This window comes from Coturnix japonica, chromosome 3, assembly GCF_001577835.2.
Source record: "Coturnix japonica isolate 7356 chromosome 3, Coturnix japonica 2.1, whole genome shotgun sequence".
NCBI lineage: Eukaryota > Metazoa > Chordata > Aves > Galliformes > Phasianidae > Coturnix > Coturnix japonica.
Window position 1 is genome coordinate 94,010,664 of NC_029518.1, and position 25,801 is coordinate 94,036,464.

The window sequence follows — 25,801 nt, forward strand, 5'->3', positions numbered from 1 at the left end:
TTTTATCTCCATTCTGTCTGATTTAAAATCAGTTTCTAAGAATTTTAGTGTTCTTGTTGTCAATTTTCTAATGAACAAAATAGCTACAGAGGCAACCTATGCATCACTGCTTACATTCTGTATTTTACCAGCACTAAATACAGATTTTGCAGCCTCTTTTTAGTAGGCACTTTATTATTCTGACACCATTCTCCACAATCTCACTAGATCACACAAGATAGAGATGGTTGTCTTGTCACTCTATGGCTCACTGCCAGATTTTATTATTATTAGTCTACTACAGAAGCAGCGTGGATGATCAGTAGTTTGGAAATTGTATCTTAGGTTTTCTCAAGAAAGTGAGAACAAAGATCAGAGACAAGTATAAATATTTTCTTTCCTAACAGCATGAAAATATCCACTTTCCTGGACAATTTTTTATTTTATTTTATTTTATTTTATTTTAAGATTTTTTTCAGCTATCTGATGAACCTTGACAGAGTTAGGAATGTTGCTAGCAGTGTTAACATCTTTAACAATACTACTACTATTGTAAAAGAATCAGAGATTTTTAAGGCTTTTCATTTTATAATGATCTTGGAATAACCTTCAAATGCATTTTCCTCATAACATAGAAATGTCATCAAATGCAACTAAACAATATCCCATTTTCCTCCTTAATTGTTAGTAAGAGTCAAAGGTTTCTTTTGATAAAACCTTTTACAATAGAAATACATTGCAATGGATGATATTTTATTTGTTATGTTTGTATCATTTGATTAAGATACTTGTACCTCTCTCTCTTTCTATATATATGTATTGTATGTGGGTAATAAGCTCGTTAGTCAAATTCTGCTCCTACACATTTCTAAAGCTCTGTGAGACCTGTTCTTATTTTGACATTTACATTGCTTTGAGCAAGGCACTGAATTAAGAGACCTCTGCAGTCCTATTCTGATATATATATTTTTTTTCTATCAACCCATGATATCTCTGATAATACCTACCCATGTTTGCTTATGCATTTAAGTATGCGTAAATGCATATTGCAACATATATGCACAAATACAAGTGAAATACATACAAGAGCAACTCCAAAAGTAATGCCTCCTAATTTATTTTTTAACCTTTTCTCCAGTATCTCATTCTATTTTGGTGCAGCTTGACAGGTGGCAGAAGAGAGGCAGTATGACAAAATGGATGTGACAAAGAAGTGAGTATTAAGCAAAAGTGCGCCACCGAATTCCTCCCTGAGGAAAAAAAAATGGCACTCATTGACATCCACTGACATTTGGTGAACATATCTGGAGACCTGATAGTAGATGTGAGTAAAGGGAGATGGTGGGTGGTGTGTTACAGCAGTTGTGACAGCAACTGTGCTTCATCTTCACTGGTGTAGATTTTTACAAGCATGTAAGCTGTTGTTCACTGCTGATCAAAATGCACAGCTAATGGTGGTGACTATGTTGAAAGATAATTCTTTGTCGATGAGTACATGCTCTATTGGACAGTGCTATTATGCTCTTTGTATATATCACACTATATATATTATAGGTCTATCCATATATCAATTAATATATTCACACACACACACACAAAGAGATTTTGTTCAACATTTTCCTCAAAATAAACAGTATTTATTACCAGTTTTTGTTTGTTTGTTTTGGTGTTTTTGTTTATTATTTTTAATGATAAATACATTATTTTTCTCTGCTTGAGAATGGTAACATCTCATTTTATTGAAGATGCATTAGTTACTTTTTTCCAATATTTGCTGCATTGATGTGTAAAAGAGATGTCCCTTTTCAGATAAAGTGGCGTCTGTGGACAACATAACTGTCATAACTGCTTCATATACTTTCACAACTGCAGGTTTATTAATCAGTGCCTTCAGGTTACCAAGCCCTGTGTTAAAAACTGAACTTTGAATCTCTTGGACAGCACTTCTGATAGGTAGACAGTTGTACTAGGTGATCTTGGAAGTCTTTTTCAAAACCTGGATGATTCTTTGATTCTATGTTTCTACGACTTGTAGACTCATGCTGTAATGTAGGGCTGTTCTAATGCTTTAATTTTGTTTTGTTGTTATGTGGACACTGCAAACTTTTCCTTTGCCTATTGATACAATATTTCTGATTATCAGAACTTCACCTGCAATCTCCATGTGTACTTTGCTATATCAACTTCTCTTGAAGTTGTTTCATGTTTTAATTTTTCACTGTTTTGTGCTAGCCCAGCAACTTTGACCTTGTCAGTGCTGACTGGAACTTCTGGTCATGCTTAGCTACTACTTTTCATCCTTTACCCTAAAAAGCACCATACGGATCTTATAATCCTCTGTGTCATCAAAATAATTATTGCATTTCTGTGCAACATATCAACTGCAGGAAAAAAACAAAAATGTATGTATATATATCAGCGTGACCCTCTGAAAAAGCCTATCTGGCCAAAGGAGTCTCAAATATGAGCAAATGTGGGAAATATATGTTTGGAATGTTTCATCTTCCTTTCATTCAACAGAATTGTTCTATTTAAATTTTCAGTGTTGATAAAGAAAACCTAAATTATTTTTTTTAAAACCAGCATGGATCTATTTATATCTCTTCTGAGTATAATAGCAAGCAAAGCTTTCTCTGAGTTTTTTTATTTTGTTTTGTTTTGTTTTGTTGTTTTGTCAGATCCAAGGCTATGCTTTAGGATCTGAGCCCTTGAACAGATAACTCTTGTTCAGATTGCTTTGTGAGTGAGTTGGGCTGCAAGTATGGTAGTAGAATCATGGAATCATAGAGTCATAGAATGGTTTGGGTTGGAAGGTTCCTTTAAGATCATGCAGTTACAAGTCCCCCTGCTATATGCAGGGGCACCTCCATCTACAGAGTTGCTCAAAGTCCCAACCATCCTGGCCTGGAATGTTTCCAGAGGTTGGGCATTCACACCCTCACTGGGCAACCTGCTCCAGTGTCTCACCACCCTCACAGTAAAGAATTTCTTCCTGATATCCAGTCTAAATCTTTTTCTAATCCTGTTTAAAGCCATTTCCCTTTGTCCTGTCTCCACATGCCCTTCTAAAAATCCCACCCCACCTTTTTGTAGGCCCGCTTTAGGTAGTGGAAGTCTGCTATAAGGTCTCCTCAGAGCTTTCTCTTCTCCAGGCTAAGATTCCCAGCTCTGTCGGCCTGTCCTCATATGGAAAGCGTTCCATCATTCTGATCATCTTTGTGGGTCTCCTCTGGACCTGCTCTGACAGCTTGATATTCTTCTTGTGTTGGGGCCCCCAGAACTGGACATTGTATTCCAGTTTGGGTCTCACAAGAGGAGAGCAGAGGGAAACAATTTCCTCCCTTGACTTGCTGATCACACTTCTTTTGATGCAAACCAGGATACAGTTGCCTTTCTGGACTGTAAGCATATGTTGCTGGTTCTTTTTGAATCTTTCATCAACCAACACTTCCTGGCCCTTTTCCTCAGGACTGCCCTGAAACCATTCTCTGCCCAAACTGTTCTTGTGCTTGGGATTGCCCTAACTCAGATGCAAGACCTTGCACTTGGCCTTATTGAACTCCACGAGGTTGTCAGTCCAGGCCCCTCTGGATGGCATCTCTTCACTCTACCATGTAACTACACTACTCAGCTTGGTGTCATCTGTAAGCTTGATGAGGGTGCACTTGAGCCCACTGTTCACATTGTAGTGTAGAAAGATGTTAAATGACATCAGTAGATGTTAAATAACACTGGTAATACTGCAGGATTAGATTGCAGAGATACTAGCTCTATTGCAAGAAGCATTTTTGTTTCCTTAGTGCATGAATTTGGGGGCAGGTAGGTGGCTTCTATTGTAATTTTTCCCCAAGGTCGGACTCTCATCTGGCATATACTCAGCTGTGGGAATACACCTGGATTTCAAACTTTAGCCAGTAGCACTGGATCAGATGCCAAACACTGCTTTACAACCTATACCTATTTGGCTTCTGACATGTAAATATACATCTCAAATAAATACGAAAAATCCAAAAATATTGGTGTCTGGATTTGTGCTTCTGCAAGATTTAATAAAATTCTTCCTCCTTTGTTTTGACAGTTCTTCCCTCCAACAAGTGTACTCTCTGAGAACACAAAGGATGTGTATGCAAGCATTTTTTGCCCTTGTTCAATATTCCAGATTGTGCTGTATTTTCTTGGCTTTATTAATTTACCCAAAGCTATTGCCTGACTTATTGTTGAGATACTTATCACAGTGATTCCTATGTTTTATATGTTTACTTCTTATTATTGAAGTTTGTTGGTTATTTTATTTATTTATTCATTCATTCATTCTTGTGTTGCTATTACAACTCCAGTGACATATAAACCAGTATCTTAAACTAAATAAATTCTCTCTCTCTTTTTCTTTTCTATGACTGTTACTCTATCTTTAGCTACAACCTCATTCTTCTATAAAGAATTCCTTGGTGCTAAATGAAGTACTGTCATTCTCTTTGTCCACACTATATATTCTATTTGTCCTCACAACTGCAAAATTCCAATTCAGCTCCTGTCTTTTTTATAAAGCACTATATCACATTGCCTCTTTCACCGAAGCTTCTCTGCTTCTCTGTCTGTTGTTTTTAGTAGACTCCACCTTTAAGCATTTTGAGACTTTATTCATCAGATCTAAGATTTAATTTGATCTGTGTGATTTCCTTGCCTTAGTAAATTCTAATTGCATTTGTCAAGGATTAGTTTCAAGTGTATCTTTGGACATTTTTCATTCTAGATACCAATCAGAGTTTGGCATCTTATCAGAGTTTTGTTAAGTTCTCCATAAATTACAAGGCTGTCTCTTAAACCACAATTCCTTCTGTACTTTTGAACCTAAGAAGAAACAAAAGTCATCAAACATAAACAAACAAACAAAAACCCCACCACCACATAATGTCAAGAGTTTTGAAGTATAAATATTCTTCCAATTTACATAATGTTTTCATTCAATTTTGCTTTTGTTCTAAACATTACAAACACATGGAGGAAATTCTCACAGTCTCCCTTTCTGTTGTATCCATTACTTGAGTATGTAAAGAGAAGGTGTCTATATATTTTCCAGTTATGACACAGACACATATTTCCAAAAAGTTCTTTGTGATTTAGTAAAAACTGGCTTTGCTCAAAGTCAGACTTTCAACTAGTCATCACAGGGAAATGTGACATTCTGCACAATGTTTGCACAATGTTTTTCCTTATAGGCAAGCCATTTTCTAAAGGGTACTTAAGCATTAATCACTGTTTAGTGCTATGATGTTAAATCTCAGAGACTGGATTTCCAGGCCTAGGTAATAAGGCTGGAATTGGGGGAAGGAAAGTGCCTGATGAAGGAATCTGGAAAAGTCAGGCATCTCCACCTTAGGCTAGCCAGGACTGGATAAACAGAATGCATGCTTACCCTTATACTTCGGATTCTTACTTTAGAGTGAAAAAACAGTTTCAGACTCTCTACTGGACTTTGTGAGATTATACAAGTAAATATTAGCCATATTCCCTGAGAAAAAATAATAGGACACTTACATACCTTGTACAGAGTATAGTATTCCATACCCAGTGTTCTTAGTATGAAGACAAAAAGTCTCTGAATGTCATAAAGATATCACCTTGCTTCATTAAGAACATTAGGCCATGGTACAGGATGCCCCAACATTCTGTGCACTGTCTGTCACTAGAAATTTTCAAGGCCCAACTGGGCTAAGCCCTGAGAAATTTGGTCTGAATTCACACATGATCTTGCTTTAAACAGGGTATTGGATTGGACATCTCTTGAGGAACCTTCCAATCAGCTTTATTCTGTCATTATATGATTCAATGATTTAATAACGATAGAATGTCCTAGGACAAGGGATGATTAACTTTCTCTCCTTCATTTACAATTCCCCCCACTTTTTGGGATATGCTCCAATGCAAAATGAAAAGAGGATTAGGCAACTAGCTTGCAGCAGTGTTGGGAGGATAAATACATTAAAGATTAGTAAGTGCTCAGATAGTGTTAATAGGACTCCTATAAGTACCTCAGAGATCCAGAGCCCTAAAACACTATTAATGAACTGTATTGATTTCCATTTAATTTTTGAAATGAATCTATTATAATAAAGCTTGGCTTTGTTTGACCTTTATCCAATGTGGTAATTATAAACACTATTTTATAATTATTTTATTTTTATTCCCAAAGGAAAATAGTACATGCTAATATCGTCTGAGCTAAATGTTCCTTTTTCTGCTGTTCATTTTATCTTTCTGAGGTTTTCTCCTTGAGTAAACCATATTAATTTTTTTTTACATAAAAGTATTCAATTGATAGAATGATTAACAAAGTAATACTTAAATTTGGGTCTGGAGATTGAACATATTGAATTAATTTATGTTTGTTCTAGCTGTGTCTGAGGTCAACAATAATTAAATAATTGAAATGGAAAAAATGGCCAGATGGGAAAAACCTGGCAATTGTCTGAAGAAAATGTAGTTCTTTAGATTTCTTTTATGACCCTTCTGTAAGTTATTGAAAGATAGCAACAAAAAATACTTTAAATATCAAGTCCTACAAATGAAATCAGGTTTCTACAAACACCCCAAGCTTCTGCCTGAGTCTCTAATTTCAGGAAATCAGATATATTTAGATGTATTCGCATGGGTCATCACTCAGCAGCACAGTCTCTGCGTTACAGCCCCAAAGCAAATGAAGTGCCCCAGACCATAACGGATACAAATTGTTATAAAATGCATCAGCATTGATTAGAAACTCAAAGTAAAATATGAAAACCCTAAACTAGTGAAGATGTGGGAAGCAATACCTATAATAATATACAGGACTTGTTCTCAACTCTACAACTACTTGCTGTGTTCCTTTTTTGTGTTCATAGAATAACTGGTGTTTACTCAACCACTCTGGTTATGTTGGCACTTGATGACTCCTTATGGTCTACTCTGAATGTGTGAGTCATTTGTTGAAAAAGCGTGATGAGAAGCTTAAGCAACTGCCTACTCCTACCATTTGTTTTTGTTTATCTAGACTATTTTTTAACATATTTTAAGCTGTCCTTAAATACAAAGGTTAAATTTTGTGTCCTTCTCCTTCCTCATATAAAATCCAGCACTGCTGCATTTTTATATCAAGATGCCTAGGTCCTTTTAAAGTCTAATTGCTCCTTCTAAATCTCTTTTGCCTTATTGTTGGGATCTATTGCAGTAAGCAGCTCAATCCTTTGTTTACCTTCTCTCAGTGGGACAGGGGAGAAAATCAGAACAGTAACAGAAAAGTTAGTAAGAGTACTCACAAGAAAATCAAATCAAGGAACTCATTCACTATTTCAAGCAAATGTTCTGCCATTTCTAGGCAAGTAAAGGTTTCTCAACAAAACAAGCACCATAACCCCAGATATTACCTCCTCCTCCTTTATCCAGTATTTCATGGCTGAGCAAAATTTCATGCATTAATGAATACCTTTTTCATCCATTTGGATCTGTGTCTCACTCCAACTTCTTGCACAGCATGACAGAGAACCTGACGTCATGCAAACACTGCTCAGCTGTATATAAAACGTAAGCATGTTATCAAGACTGGTTTTTGTTAAAAAACAAAGCATACCTCCATACTGATTACTATGGAGAATATTAACTCTATTCCAGACAAAAGCAGCACTGTTATTTAGACTGTGAGATGTTTACATTTGAGAATAACTCTTACTCTGCATTTGTGCAGCCTCATTGGGAGTGGGGTGAGTAATCAAAAGGCTGTGTGATACTTACCTGTCTGAGTTAAACCACAACACCAAGTTAGTATTGTTGTTACAGTGGTGGCTTGGCTCTCCAAATAAGTTTCTGTTGTACTTCACCAACACATTCCTTGACCACCAAACCTAAAGATCCAAGCTCTTAATTTCCCTCATAGATTGCTATGCAGTCTAACTTCACTTAGGGAAGTATTTATCTCTTTGACTTTGGTTCTGAACTTGTGAAGTACTGAGTTTGACTGACCTTCTTGACTCTAATGACATAAGTGGGGATTGAAATCATTGAGTGTTTTATTGGTTTAGACCCGTTTACTTCTTTAATCTCAGAAGATCACTTTCAATCACATATGGTCAGCAGGGTACTAGCCTTTGTAACTAACTCTTTTAGAACAGTAACAGTTTCAAATATCTGACTTCTTCCAGCCCTCTTATATCAACGAGATTTCTCACTCCTGGTAATTTAAAAAAAAAAAAAAAAAAAAAAAAAAAAAAGAGCAGCTACTTAATAGGTCATTGTAGTGATCCTCCATTACTCTTGTTAATTATACAGTTAGATGACCACAAGCTGAGAGCTGTAAAACAGCAAATACTAAAGCCAAGGCTACATTTCCTGATTTTCTGTCTATATGGATTTACTATTACCTTTCTCTTTCTCTCTCTATTTATATTTACTTATATGTGTATACTTATATTTATAAATTAAAAAATAATAAAAATAATAAATTTAATAAAATAACTACAGGTAGCCATTTGATGCCTGGTAGACAGAAGTTCAACCCAACTGCTTCTGGAGAAGGGGATGCTGCTACGAATTAAGACATGAAAGTTAAAATGCTGCCAGTGCTGTGTCCAGCAAGTTTTCAGGACAATTGTTTGACCTCTAAGAGAAAATGAGTGAAAAGAAAATAGATAAGCAGAACGAAAAGTACAAAACTCAGAATTTATAGATAGCACACCTAAAGGAATTATATTGCTGAAACTCAAAAACCTACGAGACAATAAATGTAGAAATTAAATCATAAAAACAGATGTGCTTAGGAAGGCTCTGGTGAAAATGTCCTTAAAAAATGAAAGTGTCCTTAAAATACTTTTTCATCATTTTAAAAGCTGCTTCTACTTAACATGAATCTACATATCTTTTTTCAGAGGAAAAATAACTCAGAAAATGTTCCAGACTTCTGGAAATACTCCACAATAAAAAAATTTAAATAAATTTATAATATGGGTATCTTGGGATTTTCCATGAGACAAACCAATACAAAAGCACGTTTCAGCATGGTTTTCTTTCATAAATGTGATTGACTCAATATTTAATGTAGCTGTTGGGAGTTTGGAGAGATTAAAACAACACTTTGTTGACAAAACAGTTTCTTTGAAGGACAAAAATAGATCCTGAGTCATTTCCAGGGATTTTAAAAGAAAACTAATCCCTTCTTAAAAAGAAAGCAAAAAAAATAAATAAATAAAAATAAAATTACCAAAGAAAAAAAACAGAAAACAAACAAACAAACGAAAACACAAAACAGAAGAAAAAAGAAACTAAATTTTAAACCTCCTTGCCAATATATCAGCAAAGAAATCCAAACATGCCATCCTAGTATGCTGGAATATTTATGACAGGAAAAAAGATATTGCGTAATCTGTTCAGATGCACAGATGGCACAAAACCCCAGGGGATAAATAATTAAATAAATAAGGGTACCTGGAGAGCAGATCAGTTAAATTTCAGAAAAACTCATTTCAGACATGGGTGATTAAACCTTTCCACCACCCCAATCACTTTAGATGCCAGCAGATGGCAACTGGGGACAAAATGGCCTGAGTACAAGCACGTGGGGCCCTCAGGAATGCAAAATATGCACGTGTGGCCTCTCAGGAAGATTGCAAGAGGCAGCACTGGTGCACATAGAGCTTGAACACCTACAACTTCTGTAGGTGGGGTTTGCCTGGTAGAGACTGCGTTCCAAAGGGAGAGGGGAGCTGCTAACCCATGTAGCCTATGAGGTGTATGTTAGAGAGGGACATTTTGCCGTGGGAATGGGTGTGCATGTATCTGTGTGTCTACACATGTTACTGCAACTTCTCAGGATTTTTTTCTAAAGGCTGTTTAGAAATCTGTATGTGTTCATTAGCATTTGGTGTCCATGGTACAACCTGGTACAGGTTCTGAATATATATTTCACTGATTGTCAGTTAATTACATACTGCTAATAAATCGATAAACTGATCTGGTTCTATTCTGACTTGAACTACATGAAATGAGAAGTTTTTTCCTGTGACTGGTGTTACAGGGGTGTTTTGTACTTGTGGGCTGTTTTTTCTTTTTTTCTCAGCAGAGGCAAAATTGAATTTGTCTTCACCCTGAGCCAATTAAAACCTGTGAGAAGTGCTAGAGGGGTGCTCAGCATAGCCTGACACTGCTGATATGATTTATCAGATTGGCCTCAAAACTTTCCAAACGCATGTTCATGGCACTGGGATAAGCTCAGAGCTCCACCTTGAGCAAAGCTGAACTTGTTCAAAATGCTTGAAAGGTAAAGGTTACATTTGCTTCATGTTTCCTGTGTAAGTTAATTGATTAATTGGTTGAAGCTGTCTATTGGGCAGCCTGGTCTAGTGGTTGGTGACCCTGCACATCGCAGGGGGTTGAAACTCAATGATCTTTGTGGTCCTTTTCAACCCAGGCCATTCTATAATTCTATGATTATGTGGATATAAAGCTGAATAAATAAAACTACCTCCTCTGTCTTGTAATCAAAGAGAGACCTAGACTATTTTTATCAGAACTGAACTAGGTAGGAAAACTGGAGGTAGAAATGTTCCAGTCAGATTGGGCCAATGAAATTTACTTTGAAATAGCTAGATAACAAATTAAAGGCTTTTCAGTGTTGTATAAGCTGCACTGAAACACCAGTCAAATTATACATTTCACACACAAAAAAAAAAACAACAAAAACACCTTGCTGAAGCACTGTCAGTGAAGTATAGCCAATACATCAGCATCCTTACGTACACATAAAGGATGTGTAGAACCACCATTATCACTTCTGTGAAGTGGGGAAGATGTACCAAGAAGAATTCTGGTGGGATCTTTTCTGGGTCTTCAAGTGCTCAATATTTTCAGACTGGAGAGATGGATTAAAGATTGTACTTATTATGTTTATGGATACTATCCGACACCACTCTCACATTCAGTTTGTAATCCACTAAGTGGCCCAACATCATCTCTAAAGAATTGGTACTGACTCATTAAATTACTTCCTTATTTATATACTCAGAGCTAGATCAGAATTTTCTTGAGAAGTTGGAGAAACTGTCTAAGATGTAAGTTGAAAAAAAAAAAAAAATGGTGCACAACTCACTAAGGTGTGTAAAGAGCAATATCATTTGTACAGTGTGAAATATTTCTTTCATTTTCCCCAGCACAGCATACTGTGCTCAGTCTCAGCAAGCATACTGTGTTTCATTTTCTGAACTGCATTTCAGGAAAAGTGTGAACCTGTTTCAAAAGAATCTGAAGGAGACCAACTGGGAATTATCAGAGATCTAGAAAGCAAGACTGATAAGGAGGGTTTGAAACAATTGGAGTAGTTTAGTTTATAGAACAGAAGACTGAGAGGAGACATAATAATGTGAAAAGTAGCTGCAGAGAGTAAAGAAGTAGACTCTTCATGTCCCCTGTGGTTATGGGAAGGGTAATGGGTTTAAGTTGGTTCAATAGAGATTCAGCTTCAACTGTAAGGAAAGAAAATCTATGACTCCTGTCACCAAGTTTGGAAAGGCTGTGTTTTATACAGAATACCTGTGAAGAGCAGTTAATCTTGCATTGGGGCAACATAACAGATGAGATGACTTCTTTGTCTTGTTTCAGTTGCATTTTTTTCCTGACTATACTTTTCTTCTGGATTCACATGTAATACAGATGCATTGGACTGACAAAATAAGCCACAGACATATGCCACCACACTCATGCTACAGAATCCATGGACAGTGTGGTCTGTGGATATTCATTGAGATCACTACCATGGACTGGTAAAGCTACCACCCAGGAATAAACTGTGCCAGTGAAAACTAAAAGGATTAAATGAAAGGGAAACTCACTTACTTGAAAGGTGATGGAGTCCCACCTGTAGTTGGGAAATAGAAGTAAAGGAAATCATGTTTAGGAAGGCAGAAAATGAAAGTGAAATGGCACTGTCTGAAATAACAGAAACAGTTATTGTGAAAGAATTTGCATTCATGTTTGAATTAAGTCTCCTTTGTTACAAACTTAGTGCTGTAACCTACAAGATTGGAGGTTATTAGCAGCTCACCATCTTATTACACAAATGAGAACTGTATTTTATAATAGATAAGGAACAGCTGTTAAAAACAGAGGAGGTTAATAATAAGAAATTATATTTAATATTGGGGGAAAATGTAGAAGCATAAAATACTAGCCCTTTAAAGCTAGGAACTGTGGAAAGGTGAATGGCAAACCCTTGGTATTTTATCAGCTGAGACATGCAGAATGGTATCATGAGGCTGGTTTCTAGCCTTGAATTCACATACAAATTACCGTTTTATATTCAGTATCATTCTGTTGGTTTGTAGCATGCCATGTCTGGGTAAATTAGCTTTTCAGAAACATTGCTGTACTGCTATTCAGCACATAGTCTAACCATGTCACAAGGTGATGTACAGCACTTCCACTGTGCTATCTACAGTTATGTGTCAGTGAATTATAACACATTTGATACTTTAATAGAATGGCATGTTTTGTTGTTTGCAAGAGTTGTGGATTTGCTGTAGAGTCATAGCAGTACATTTTATTGAAGTAGAGTATACAAAGCACTATGGAAATTATTTTTGCAAATAAATATTCACTCATGCACAGAACAAGGCTTCTGGTCTCACAGAAAGCACTTGTAAGATTGTTTGATGATAACATGATAGAAAAGATCAGGACCAAACGTGATCCATAACCTGCAAAACCAAACTTTGCTTTCTACTCATTAATTGAACATCTGGTGATTCTCCTAAGAACTAATTTCAAGTATCTTCACAATATTTTTCTTTTCTGGGATAACAAATCTCTACATTCTGAAATATGTGGGATGAGACAATTAAATTTCTCACTGCACAACTGCAGCAGCATAACAGGCTCACAGTTTCCCTTGCAGTAGACAATCCAACAGCAGCAGATAAAACTAAATTAGTAACATTCCTTAAATTACAGGGACTTATTTTATGTTAACCCTTATTATACATTGCTACGTCCCCTTCTGGCTCATTAAGTCATGGCACTGAGATATCAATACTAGCCCAGGAAAAAGAATGGACAGTAAAGTGCACTGATTTTAAGCAATTAATAAAAATAATGATACCTTAATAAGGGATAGAAATAGTGACATTAAACTATAGAAACTGTCATGAACTAATCTTGTGGTGATCTCTTTGTTGGACCCTTAATCAGGTTAACACATCAAATTACCACTAATTTCAATTGGATAGGTTGAATATCCCTGGAGATAAAACTTTAGATACATTAAATAATCTGGGAATGTGGATAATTGTTCCTCTTTTGCTATGTCTCCTCTCTAGTTTGGTTCTTTCTTACTTTTGTACTCTGTCATCACTCATAAATTCTCTTTTATTTTGAGAAACTAAATATTAATATAGAAGCAGTAAAGTCTGTAAGGGGTCTCTGAACAGTTAGTGCAACCAACTCCTCTGCTCAAAGAAGGGTCATCTTCATCAGATTTTCCATTTCTGGGTCCCATCAGGATTTGAATTTCCCCACAGATGGAGACCCAGCACATTCACTTCTCAACCTTTCCCATGTCTGACCACTCTCACAGTAAAAAACTTTTTCCCATATTTATTTTCTGCCTGAACTTCAGTTTGTGACCATTGACTCTTGTCTTCTTATTAGATATTATCAAGAGTTTGTGATTTCTTTACTTTTCTTCCATGAGTATTTTACTCACATTTATGGCTTCTGCTCTACAGGGTGAACATTCCCAGCTCTCTTAGCCTTATGCTCCTGTCTACTAAACATCTTAATGGCCGTTTCCTGGAATCAGTTCAGTGTGTTCCTATCTCTATTGGGGAGCCCCATATTTCACACGGGTTTAATTAGGACTCAGAAGGTGAGAAAGATCACCTCCCTTGAATGACTGGCATCATGTGCAGCCCCTTAGATTGTTGACCTTCATTGCCACAGTGGTACACTGAGGGTACACAGTCAGCTTCTTTGTCCACCAGGATCCCACAAGGTCTTTCTCTCCAGAGTTGATTTCCAGATGGTTGATACTCAGCCTATAGGTTGTGGGGGGGCTGTTCTTCTCAGTTTTGTATTATCTATAAACTTTATAGAAGTTCATAATGCATCATTGTCCAAGTAATTAATGAACAGGTTACACAAGACTGGAAACAGCATAAATACCCAAGTACACAGCTAGCAACCATTCTCCAGCTGGACCTTTGGACAGTGGCTGAGACAAAAATGTGGTTGCAGGATCAAGCAGAAACTGGTAAAAGCCATTAATGCCTATAAATTAATAATAAATTAATGCTTTCAGTCTGTGACAAAAACCTTTCTTAATTCATAATAACCAACATGCACTTCTCTTCCTTCATCCACCTGTTCAGTCATCTCAATATGGCAGTCTCACCAGGAGGCTATCAGATTTGTATAGATCATATACTTGATCACATATTTGTAGTAAAGTCCTGAAAGAAGAATGTTCCTGAAGCTTATATTCTGTTGTTCCAGTCTTAATAGGACTTCCAGCTAATTCACAGTTCCAAATATAATAAGCTGTGCACCAAGGACCAGCATAATTCAACAGAAACATTTCCATAATCTTTCATGACATTTTGACAGAACACATCAATATATTGTGTAAAACTTAGCTACCTACTATTATTCTGAAATATTTTTCTTCTAAATAGCAACATCTAGTACTGACTATGCCAAAGAAAATCTAGAAATTTCTAAAACACTTTGAGATCCATTTACAACTTTATGTATTTTCACAAGAACCTAATTAGATGTTCCTCGTGAAAGTGGACAATTTTCCAGCAACATTTGGGTTTAACTGAAAAGCTATTTCATGTTATTAAGTATAGAAAACCTTTCAGCTAGCACCAGTTTTCACAGATTTCTAAAAGATTGAAGGATACTTTGCAGACCTCTTCCTGAGAGCTAAAGTGGGAATAGCATAGTTGATCTTTTATCTTCTTCTTGGCATTCTGTTGTAAGTATCATTAAGCATGACGGTTTTTAAAAGTCTTCTGTTTCAGAATACCCATTTACAGAACTCAGTATAAAATCCTGTTTCTCCTATGAGAGCACAAAGTAGTTTAAAATGCAACCTGATTTAATATAATTGCCATGTTCCAGTCCCTTACCTCTCTATTTGAGAAAACAACAATTTTTATGAGTTTGTTATTTTCCTTTTTAAATACACTTTTCAGATAAAGTGTAACAGCCAGCAATTTCTTTCTCCCTTGATAAAAACACAGTGAAAATGAGCTCCCTCTCGTACTCACCCTCATTAAAGAAGACTCAGAAGAAACACCTATCCTCTCAAGTGAGTAACAGATCTCTGCCAAGGGTGACAGAATGAAAAATTTGAGATTCATGACAATAGACAACTCATTGCCTTCTTTCCATTTTTTTTTTTAAAATTTTATTTATTTATTTATTTATTTATTATGGTTTTCAATCTCTGAGGTGTTGATATTCTTGGATAGTACAGTGAAAGATGCCATCCTCAAGTCTCCATGCTCAAAGAACACATATCATCCCACATCACCAAAGTTCCAACACCAAGCTCTAGTTGAATGCTTTATTTTTAGACCTCTGAGCTAGACAGTCTATCTCTCCTATTTAGCTGTAGAGAAACAGGTAATAATAATAATAATAATAATAATAATAATAAATTAGTAATAATGTACTTGAACCTCCAGCAGCAATAAAAGCATTATGAACAGTAAATGTTGGTAGTCTTAGCAAATTCACAGTTCCTCAAAATCCATCAGATACCCAACAAAAATATACCAAAGTCAATACTGAGCCAAATTCTTTGTTGATAATGAAACTATGAAAGTGGCATAAATATTTGAGGATTTACAGAAATGTATAATATATGTACCAAGCTCTATTTATTGTGTGGATTTGAAACCTTGACAATTTACTGATGTCATGTTTTCAAGCACTGATTCTGTGCAGATTTTAAAAACAGGAGATTTTCACCTAAATACATCTCTGGCAGAAAACTTTTTAAGAAAAGCACGACAAATTTTGCAGCTGCCAATAAAACTTTAAGATTTGACAGCATCAAAAAACAACAATAGCAGCAACAACAGCATTGTCCTACTGCTGTCAACGGAGTTAATATAGTTTTGCACAAGTTGAGAATCCCATCATAGTTTTTACTTCAAGTAATTTATGATCTAATTAAGAACTTATTGCTTTGTCAGCACTGAGTAACTCAGCAGGTAGGGAACCTGAGTTTTAGAGACAACACTTCTCTTGAGTCTGTATAGCGACCAGTATTACAGGCTAAATTTTTTTGCAGCAACCTGGACAACAGCTTGTGCAGCTACAGATGTCAAATAAATTAGTTCATTTTAAAAATCCTTTGAGGGTCTTTCTCTCAAATCACAGCAATTACAGTCTAATTCAGCTGTTTAGGAACCATGAACTACTTGTGTACAACTTTATCTCTTTTTGTTGCGTGGAGTAAGAACTTTTCAAGTTAATGTGTTACACCCAGTATCTAGAAGAGAGCTTCCTCTAGATAAATTAATAACATTTTCTGTGGGTTGTTTGTTCTTGTTGTTTGAGGTAGAAAGAACTTTGATACACTAATGCCAAAATCTTACTTCAGTTATCACCACTGAATTTGGTTGGGCCCTGAGCTTCTAGACTTGTAGTAGGCTCATTTCAGACTTAGCAAGCCACAACTAGACAGTAAAAAATTAGTCCACCTCAGTCAATTCATAAGGTGAAAGGAATAAAAGCTTTTGAAGTTATTTAAATAGATTCCAAGATGAAACTCTATAAAGGCTTTAGATTTCTGTGAACTGCATGTAGAATGACCAGACATTAACACAATCCAGGAAATATTGATATAGTATACACCATTTTATCTGCTTCTACTAACTGGACAGCATTATTCTTTCCCAAGTAAACTGTAGATTCTGAATAGCTGACAGTTTTTTGCATAGATTACAACATATATATTGTACCGAAGGAGAAAAAAAATGAAGTATTGGCAACTGCAACATGCTAAATACCTCAGAAAAGGGGGATATTAATAGTAGCAGTAAGAGTGTGTGTGTGTCTGGGGGGGGGGGGGGGGGGGGGGGGGGGGGGGGGGGGGGGGGGGGGGGGGGGGGGGGGGGGAGGGAGAGAAAAAAAAAAGTTCACTGAAATTATTATCTGAAGGAATCTAAACAAAAGGAGGAAAACTGTGAGGGAGTGAAGGAGTAACTGGTGGTTATGCTGAGCAAACTAGGGAAGATATGTTGTTGCAACCATTGAACAATGTGGCTGGGAAGTCTAAGCAAGTCACAGAAATTGTTAATCATTCTTTGGAGGAATACCCATAATGGACATGAGTCTGCAAAATCCGTATTACTGTGAAAAGTGAGAACTGAAAACCAGAAGAAATAAAAGAAACTTCAATCAAAAAATAAAGGGTGTTTTAGGTGGCATCAATTAGATGATCCAATGATTAAGGCAGTTTGAAGATAAATAAGTGGTTCAATCAACTGAAGTTGAAATAAAGATGATAACACTGAAATTTATTGAGAAGAGTCTAAAAAGTTACTTTGATTTTGCAAGAGATAAGAAATAAGCAAAGAAGGTATAACTGGGAGGATATATAATAATATGCATAAGATTACCCATTAAAAAAACTAAATCATCAGAAAAAAAAATATTTTAAAATGCTTAAAAAAATACATTTTAAATTTAAAATAGAGAGATTAAAAATGTCATAATAGTCCACTTTTGAGTGGGAATCTTAGGAGAGGAGGTGGAATCCACAGACTTTCATCCCTGGCTCCTATACAAGAGATGGGGATAGACTTACTTCTGCACAGCAAATTTACCAGAAAAATGAGGTACTCCGCCTTAAAAAAAAAAAAAAAAAAAAAGTCAATTGAAAAAGTGTAAAAATACAAGGTGAAGAAGTTCTGGTGAAGAAATAAACATATTTCAAAACTATTTGGATTTGAGCAAAGAGAGAATTCTTAGGGAATGGGGTGTTCACTGTAAAAACTATGATCAAGGCTGTGAACAAAACATGCCATCAGGAATACACAAAACATTGTGACAGTATTGGACAAATAAGGGAGTTAGGCAGAGATTAAATTTAAATTTTAGCAAGACAGTGAAGTATTTTTTAGAGGAAAGAAGTACTGTGGTCATAGAAACGGAACAGAATGAAAATGAACTAGAATGTACTGGAACAGTACATTTTTCTTATGACAAACTATTCTTAATGTCACAGAAAACAGACTGAGTGTATCTTGAATGAAGTTATAATAGTATAAGAGGAGTTAAATGCCATTGAGGTCGAGTCACAGTAAAGACAGCAATATGTGAGATTTGTAGTTAGAAATAAATTGAGTGAAGACTTCATGAATTAGAAAAGGAGTTGCACACATATTTATAAAAGAATGTAACAGAGTTTTTATGGAAGAAAAACACCAGAAACACCAGAAAGGACATTAAGAGCAAATAAAAGCATGAACAAGCTCACTAGTTCTCTAACATCTCTTCATACGCAGTGAGGTGAACAATGGAATTCAGATGGCTCACATAACTGAAGATTCACTAAGTGTAATGACAGAGAGATTGCCTCTATGTACACAACTGCTGCTGCCTTAAATATAACAAGATATCTGATGCATATGACCCAGGATCTACAGGGCAATTAATAGCGGCATCTTTGAACTCTCGTAAATTAATCATAACTTATAATATTTAAAGGAATTGCCTCTTGGACAACTTGGACAGCCTGAGGCACCTCTAATGAATACAGAGATCTTTGCATGCAGCTAAGGTAAGCTTGCATATGGAATATCTAAATACACCTTATATTTGAATGGAGTTTCTTTCTGGAAAAGAAGTAAAAATAAAAAGATTAAAAAAACAAAACAAAACAAAACAAAAACAAAACAAACAAACAAAAACAAAGAAAAAAACCAAAAACAAACAAAAAGCAAGCAAAGCAAGGTGGTAGAATAAAAGTTAAATCTAGAATGTATGATGTGTGTCCAGAATCTAGAGGCTATTAATCATGTGCAAGTGGATGTATTAGAATCATTATAGATGATCATAAAATACAGAATTGGCAGTTTTAAGTGCTACAAGTTTTGCAGAAATTATGGACTCCAAAAAGTAAAGATTCCATAATGTCAGAATTTAAACATAGTAGAGAAAAAGAATTAAAAAAATTAAAATGTTACTAGAAAATTTTTGATATTCATAAAATACACAGAACATCAAATACATAGTTCATATAAAAGAGAGAAAAAGAGCTAGTAACTGTGATTTGCTATTATAAAATTAATTCTATTAAAAATTAAATAAAATATTGGCAAGTAAATCAGACAGGGAGTGAAGAAATGAAAAATATAAGTATAAAATCAATTATTTGCTATGTAGTGGAATCTCATGATACATTATCACAGCAATAATGCTCATGCTGAATATAGTCACACTGGATATAGACATGTCAGAAAGAAGCCTTGATGGGAATACTTGCAGTGCTGAAAAAGGTGATAAAATTCTGAATTCATTTATGACAGTCTAAGTTAGAGATACATTAGCAGTTATGTTCCCATTGAGATCTCAGGTAACGGGAAGGAATAAAAATAATATATATATATAATTTTTATATGGGATGATCCAAATGCCTTTGACTTCAGCAGAGCTAAGTAGTGAGCACGTATTTAACTTGGAGTCAGAGATTTCCTAGATATTTGGTAGAGATGAATCTCACATTCTAGATAAAAAAGCTATAGATTTCAAAAATGATTCATATATTTGTCTTAGGACTTTGCACTGAAAAAGTATAAATGCTTTACAAGTTCATCCAAGAGGATTTATTGGTTTAAGTGATTTTGCACCTGCACATATTTTTGTGAGTATATCAAATTATCACTTTTGCCTTAAAAGAAAAATGTTGAAACCTATTTATATAGGAATATATTATTTATCTTCATTGCTAGTCAGGTAGGTTTTGATAAGGTCTTCAGTTATGAGAAATATAGTAATACTTTCATATATCATAGAATCGTTAAAGATGTAAAAAACATCTAAGATCATCTAGTCTGGCTGTCACCAAATTTCCCACAAAGCAGTGCCCCTCAATGTTACATAATCATAATTCTTGACTTCATGATTTCCCTGGACAGCCTGTTCCTATGCATTTTCTTAACATCCAACCTTAACCTCCCCTAGCATAACTTGAGGACATTACTTCTCATCCTATCACTAGTCACCTAGGAAAAGAAGCCAATGCTTACCTCCCTTCAACTTCCTTTTGTGAAGTTGTAGAGAACTGTAAGGAATCCCCTGAGCCTCCTATTCTCCAAACTGAACAATTATATTTCTCTCAGCTGTTTCCCATACAACTCGTACTCTAGCCCCTTCAAGGACAGCTTCAATGCCCTTCTCTGGACATGATACAGTATATTCAGTGAGGGGCCCAAAACTGAACACAGTACTACAGATGCAACCTCACCAATGCTGGATTAAGGGGGACAATCACCTCCCTAGTCCTGTAGACTGCTGCACTTTCTAGTGCAAGCCAGGATACTCTTGGACTGTTTGCCAAGCTGGACACTCTACTGGCTCATATTCATTCGCTGGTTAACTAATACACCCAGACCAGTTTCCTCCACACTTGATCTTGAATGTAACACCCAAATCCTTAATACATCAGCTATGAACTGCTACCAGGTGCAAAGCATCTAACTATAGTACTTCTAAAAAAGAGTTTATGTTGGATGATGCGGGAGGAAGAACTATGAACCTGTACAGAAACATACTGAAGAGTATGCTCCAAAACTTGTTCCAGAGTATATTATGAATAACAACAACAACAGCAACAACATCAAAAATGAGCTGGAGTTTTATTTAATTGTCTTTTATTGAAAACGTCAACAACCGTTTTGAATTTCAGAGATAAATTTCTCTTTACTCAAAGCTAAGCTACCATACTCCAAAGAGACAGAGTGACATTAACTAATGAGATAAATTCAGATAGCAATTAATGTGAGATGAGAATTTATTCAAATATTGTTTTTACCAGGTCCAGAGTTTCTTTCATTATTTGAGTCAGAAATTAGCGTTTTTGTGTTTACTCATAACATAAAGAAATCTCCTGAGATTATTTCAGTTGATTCTGTTTACAACAGAACCAGTTTGTTCTAGATTAATATGTAATTTAATCAGTCTCCCCAAGCTTTTAGTGACTTAAAGATTTCAAAATCAATATTTAATAAAGATAATGCTTAGTATGCCCCACACAGAGTGGGTCCTGCCTGCCTTTTCTAATAACAGCACACTGCTCTCCTCTATCTCCAGTAACTGCATTTAGAAATGAAGTCATTTAACAGAGAGGTATTATGAATAAATTTAACCCGCTTTTGAAAAATTAATTCAAGTGTTAGAAGATACTTTTTGTCCCCTGAAGTGTAACTTTCTTTCTGCCTATCTTTTCCTTCCAGTACAGAAGAAAGTAGTTGTTTTCTCAGTGAAGAAAAAATGTGCTCTTTGAGGGACTGAAGAGCCATACAAACAGACACAGAGAGGAAGAGTGCACCTATTGTGCTGTTCAGACAGTCAGATGAATAATATTCTGCTTCCTCTAGGTCCGCTAACCTGGATTTTTAAATTTTATTTGTTTATTTATTAATCTTGTTTACATCAAGTGGAAATAGAAGATGCAAATCAAAGTGTAGATTCCAGGAGTGGTCAAATCGTGCACTCTGAATAAGTTATCCTCTCTTCTCATTGCAAGTAATAGAGAAAAATAGAGAAAACAAACAAACAAATCTCAAATTAGCTGCAAAATAAAATAAAATAAATAATAATAAAAGAATCTACTTTTATAATTGACAAAATGAGAAAAAGTATTCAAAAAAGAGACTATATTGGGATTAATTTTTGAATACATTGCCTATACACTTAATTTGATTTAATACCAAATTAGTTGAATCTTGAAATATAAGTTCTGTGAATGTGAAATTAAGATCCTCACTAATCATCAGCATGGATTTTACCTTCAGAGATTACCTACCACCACCCAATCATTGGCCCATTAGTAACATATTGAATTTCTTGAATTAGCTCCTACTGAACTGAAAACAGTTGAGATTGGTTTTGTTGTTGCTGATATCTTTCTTAAAGCTTAGCTTTCCATTACAAATAATTATATTTATATACATATATATATATTTATTTTTTTATTACTAAAATTATTTTTTTCCATGTCTGTTTAGAAATGCAATATACAGAAGAATTTAGAACTGAAAAAAAGAATTTGTCTCTATCTAGGTTCTTCAACTTAATATATACCCAGTGATGTTCTCCACAAGGATTAATAATTCTTCAGTAATAACAACACGTCTCTTCTGTACGGAATCAAACATGACACTTCATTGCTTTTTAGAAGTTACAGTCTTTTTTTTCATGAAAAATGTTATTTAAATATTTGTTTCTGTTACATGGTGAATAAAAGTAAACTGACTTGTATGTATATGACTCAAATCATATTAATTTATATATATTTTTTTGTGTTGTTGTTGTTGTTTTGGGTTTTTTTCCCTTTCACTTTTTAATAATCTTCTCTTCCTCCTTTCAAGCTATGCTTCAAAAAGTTAATTTAGGAGAGAGAATGGGTAGGACTTTCCTTCTAAGATCTGGGTTAGAGCTATAGGTTATCTTCTATGTACAGAGTGGCATTGAATGTATGTACCCTTATGAGAAAGTCAAAATGATGAGTAAATCATGAAGATGCACCATGAAGGGGGCACAAGAGTATCCTTTATTATTTTTAGTAAAGAAGAAGCAGTACACGAACACTTCAATTTATATCTATTTTAACGTCTGTTTTTATATATCACTACTATTATTGACAAAAACTTCTTTTCTACTTTTTCAGTTAATGGAAGCAGCTGTCTTCAAAGATTCAGACAGTAAAACTAGAATAGATTGTCTACTCTGTTTTCCTGTATGATACAAACTGTTATAAGGACTGTGAATTAGTGCTTGTTTGAAATAAAACATATGTCTTAGGAACACAGCCACTATTGATTTTAAAATTTCTAGTGATGGAAAATCTACACTAGTCCTTGATGAGTTCTTCCCATGTTAAATTGTTCTGTTTGATAAATACATAGTATTTATTTCTACTTTGAATTTATATTTGGTCTTCTAAATCCTGGTGTTGTATATGTGTTCATTCTGTTCTGAGTCAGGGCAAAGATGCAATCTGGGCAGAATGATAAGTGTTTGCACTCTCTCCACAGCGAATAGAAACAATTCTTTGTTTCTGAAGGCAGAAAGTAATGTGCTAAGGAAATAACTTCCCAGGGCTAACCAAAGAGATTCAGCAAGGAATTCCCAACCACCTCAAAGTGTTTTCAGACTTGGTCAACTCCTTCAACTCCTTCCTACACGCTAAATAAGTAGATTCTTTAAGCACTTTCATCATGGAAGTGTTTGGATCTTCTTGTTCTACAACTCATCCAGCATGGCATGCTGCCCAGAGCATGCAGGTAGATGTTACACTAACTTCCTCCTTCAGAAGATGCTGATAATTGCAATAGCTGATGGGGAGTAATTTCATGTTATTGTTAATTACTGCATTGTAATAAATAATTACTGTATTGTAAATCCGAGGGGCAAATGGCAGTACACAGAAAATTATAACTGTATTTCTGAATCTATTAATAAATCATGTTTTCATTTTCCAGGATTACTAAGTACACGAGAAGTGCACAAAGTGTAAAAACACAACATTGATCCATGATTTGGAAAACTGAGTTCTCTAAAATTTACCTTTAAGTAAAAATATATATATTCTACATGTAGTACAAACTTTCTCCATGTGGTCTTTGAGGAATCCAACTTCACTGCCTTGCAAACCATTTTATCTAGGCACTAACCTTCAAAATAGAGAAAGGGCAGAAAGAAAAGGTTAGTTCTTTCTTACAGTGGAAAAAGTATTGATTATTACTTATAGTCTCTTAACAAGCAATTGTGCCAGGAAAAAAAGTCCTTTGCAAAACTTTTTAGAAGAGAGATAAAAGAGGAGAGGAGAGGAGAGGAGAGGAGAGGAGAGGAAGAGATGGAGAGAGAGTAAGAGGAAGAAGGAGAGGAAGAGGGAGGAGAGGAAGAAAGAGGAGAGGAGAGGAGAGAGAGGAGAGGAGAGGAGTAATGAAAAGTAATGAAAAAAGGAAGATGAAAGAAAGGAAGAATGAAAGAGAAGAAAGAAGAAAGAAAAAAAGAAGACAGAAAGAAAGAAAGGAAAGAAAGAAAGTAAAGAAGAAAGAAAGAAAGGGAAAGAGAGAGAAAGAACAGAAAGAAAGAAAAGAAAAAGAAAGAAAGAAAGAAAGCAAAGAAAGAAAGAAGAGAAGAAAGGAAGGAAAGAAAAGGAAGAAAGAAAGAATAGAAGGAAGAATATGAATTTAAATATGATGTTAATAATTATTATATATTTGTTGATAAGTTGTTGATTGATTATTAGTCCTAAAGTAAAGAAAGAAATCAGGCCAATATGAAAAACGCAATAGAAGACCACAAAGAAAATGAAGAGAAGAGGTGAGGATTTACATAACATAACTATCTTTTAATTCCATATATATATCAAAAGAGAGGGAACAGAAAAAGAAAGAAAGGAAGAGAGTAAGAAAGAAGAGAGCCCGACGTAACCAGCGTCAAAAAACGAAAAGAAAAGAAAGGAGAAGAGAAGAAACAGAAAAAAGAAAGAAAGAATAGAAAGCCAACTAAGAGAAGAAAGAAAGAAAGAAAAGAAAGGAAGAAAAAGAATAAGAAAGGAAATGAAAGAAGAAGAAGAAACGCAAAAAGAAAAGAAAAGAAAGAAAGAAAGGAAGGAAGAAAGGAAGAACAGAAAGTGAAAGAATGGAAGGAAAGGAAGGAAGGAAATAGAAGGAAGGAAAATGAAAAAGATAGAAAAAAAGAAAAAGAAATAGAAAAAAAGAAAGAAAGAAGAAAAGAAAGAAAAGAAAGAAAGAAAGAAAGAAAAGCAAGAAAGAAAGAAAGAAAGAAAAAAGAAAAGAAAGAAAGAATGAAGAAAAGGAAAAAGAAAAGAAGAAGAAAGAAAGAAAGAACGAAAGAAGAAAGAAAAGAAAGAAAGAAAGGAAAGACAAGTAGAGAAAAGAAGAAGGAAAGAAAGAAAGAAAGAAAAAAGAAAAAGAAAGACCAGAAAGAAGAAGGAGAAAAGGCACACGGAAAGGTAATTACCACCAACATCGAATGTTGTAGAAATGAGAAAGGAAGGATAAGAAGGAAGAAAGAAAGTGGAAGGAAAGAAAAGAAAGAAAGAAAGATAAGAAGAATATAAAGAAAGAAAGAAAGAAAGAAAGAAAAGAAAGAACAGAAAGAAAAAAAAAGAAAGAAAAAGAAAGAAAGAAGAAAGAAAGAAAGAAAGATAAGAAAAGAAGAAAAGAACGAAAGAAAGAAAAGAAAGAAAGAAAGAAAGAAAGAAAGAAAGAAAGAATAGAAAGAAAGAAAGAAAGAAAGAAAAGCAAAGCAAAAGAAAGAAGAAAGAATTGCAAATAATTTGCAATGCTGCTACACCATCGCAGCAAATATTGTAGTTTGTCTCCCTGGGAAGCCTGGACTTTCGTAGAAACTCTGGGGCAGTTCATGACAGGGCGAGCGTGAGAAAAAGCTGTTGAAATTCAGAGATGCAAGCCTGATGAAAACTGAAGCCAGATCTGAGACTACCTCGTGGGTCATGTCGTCAAGATTACTGCTACTTTATTAACCTCTGAAAGCTGGTAAAGTTCCCTGTAGACCAAGTTATTAATTTTAT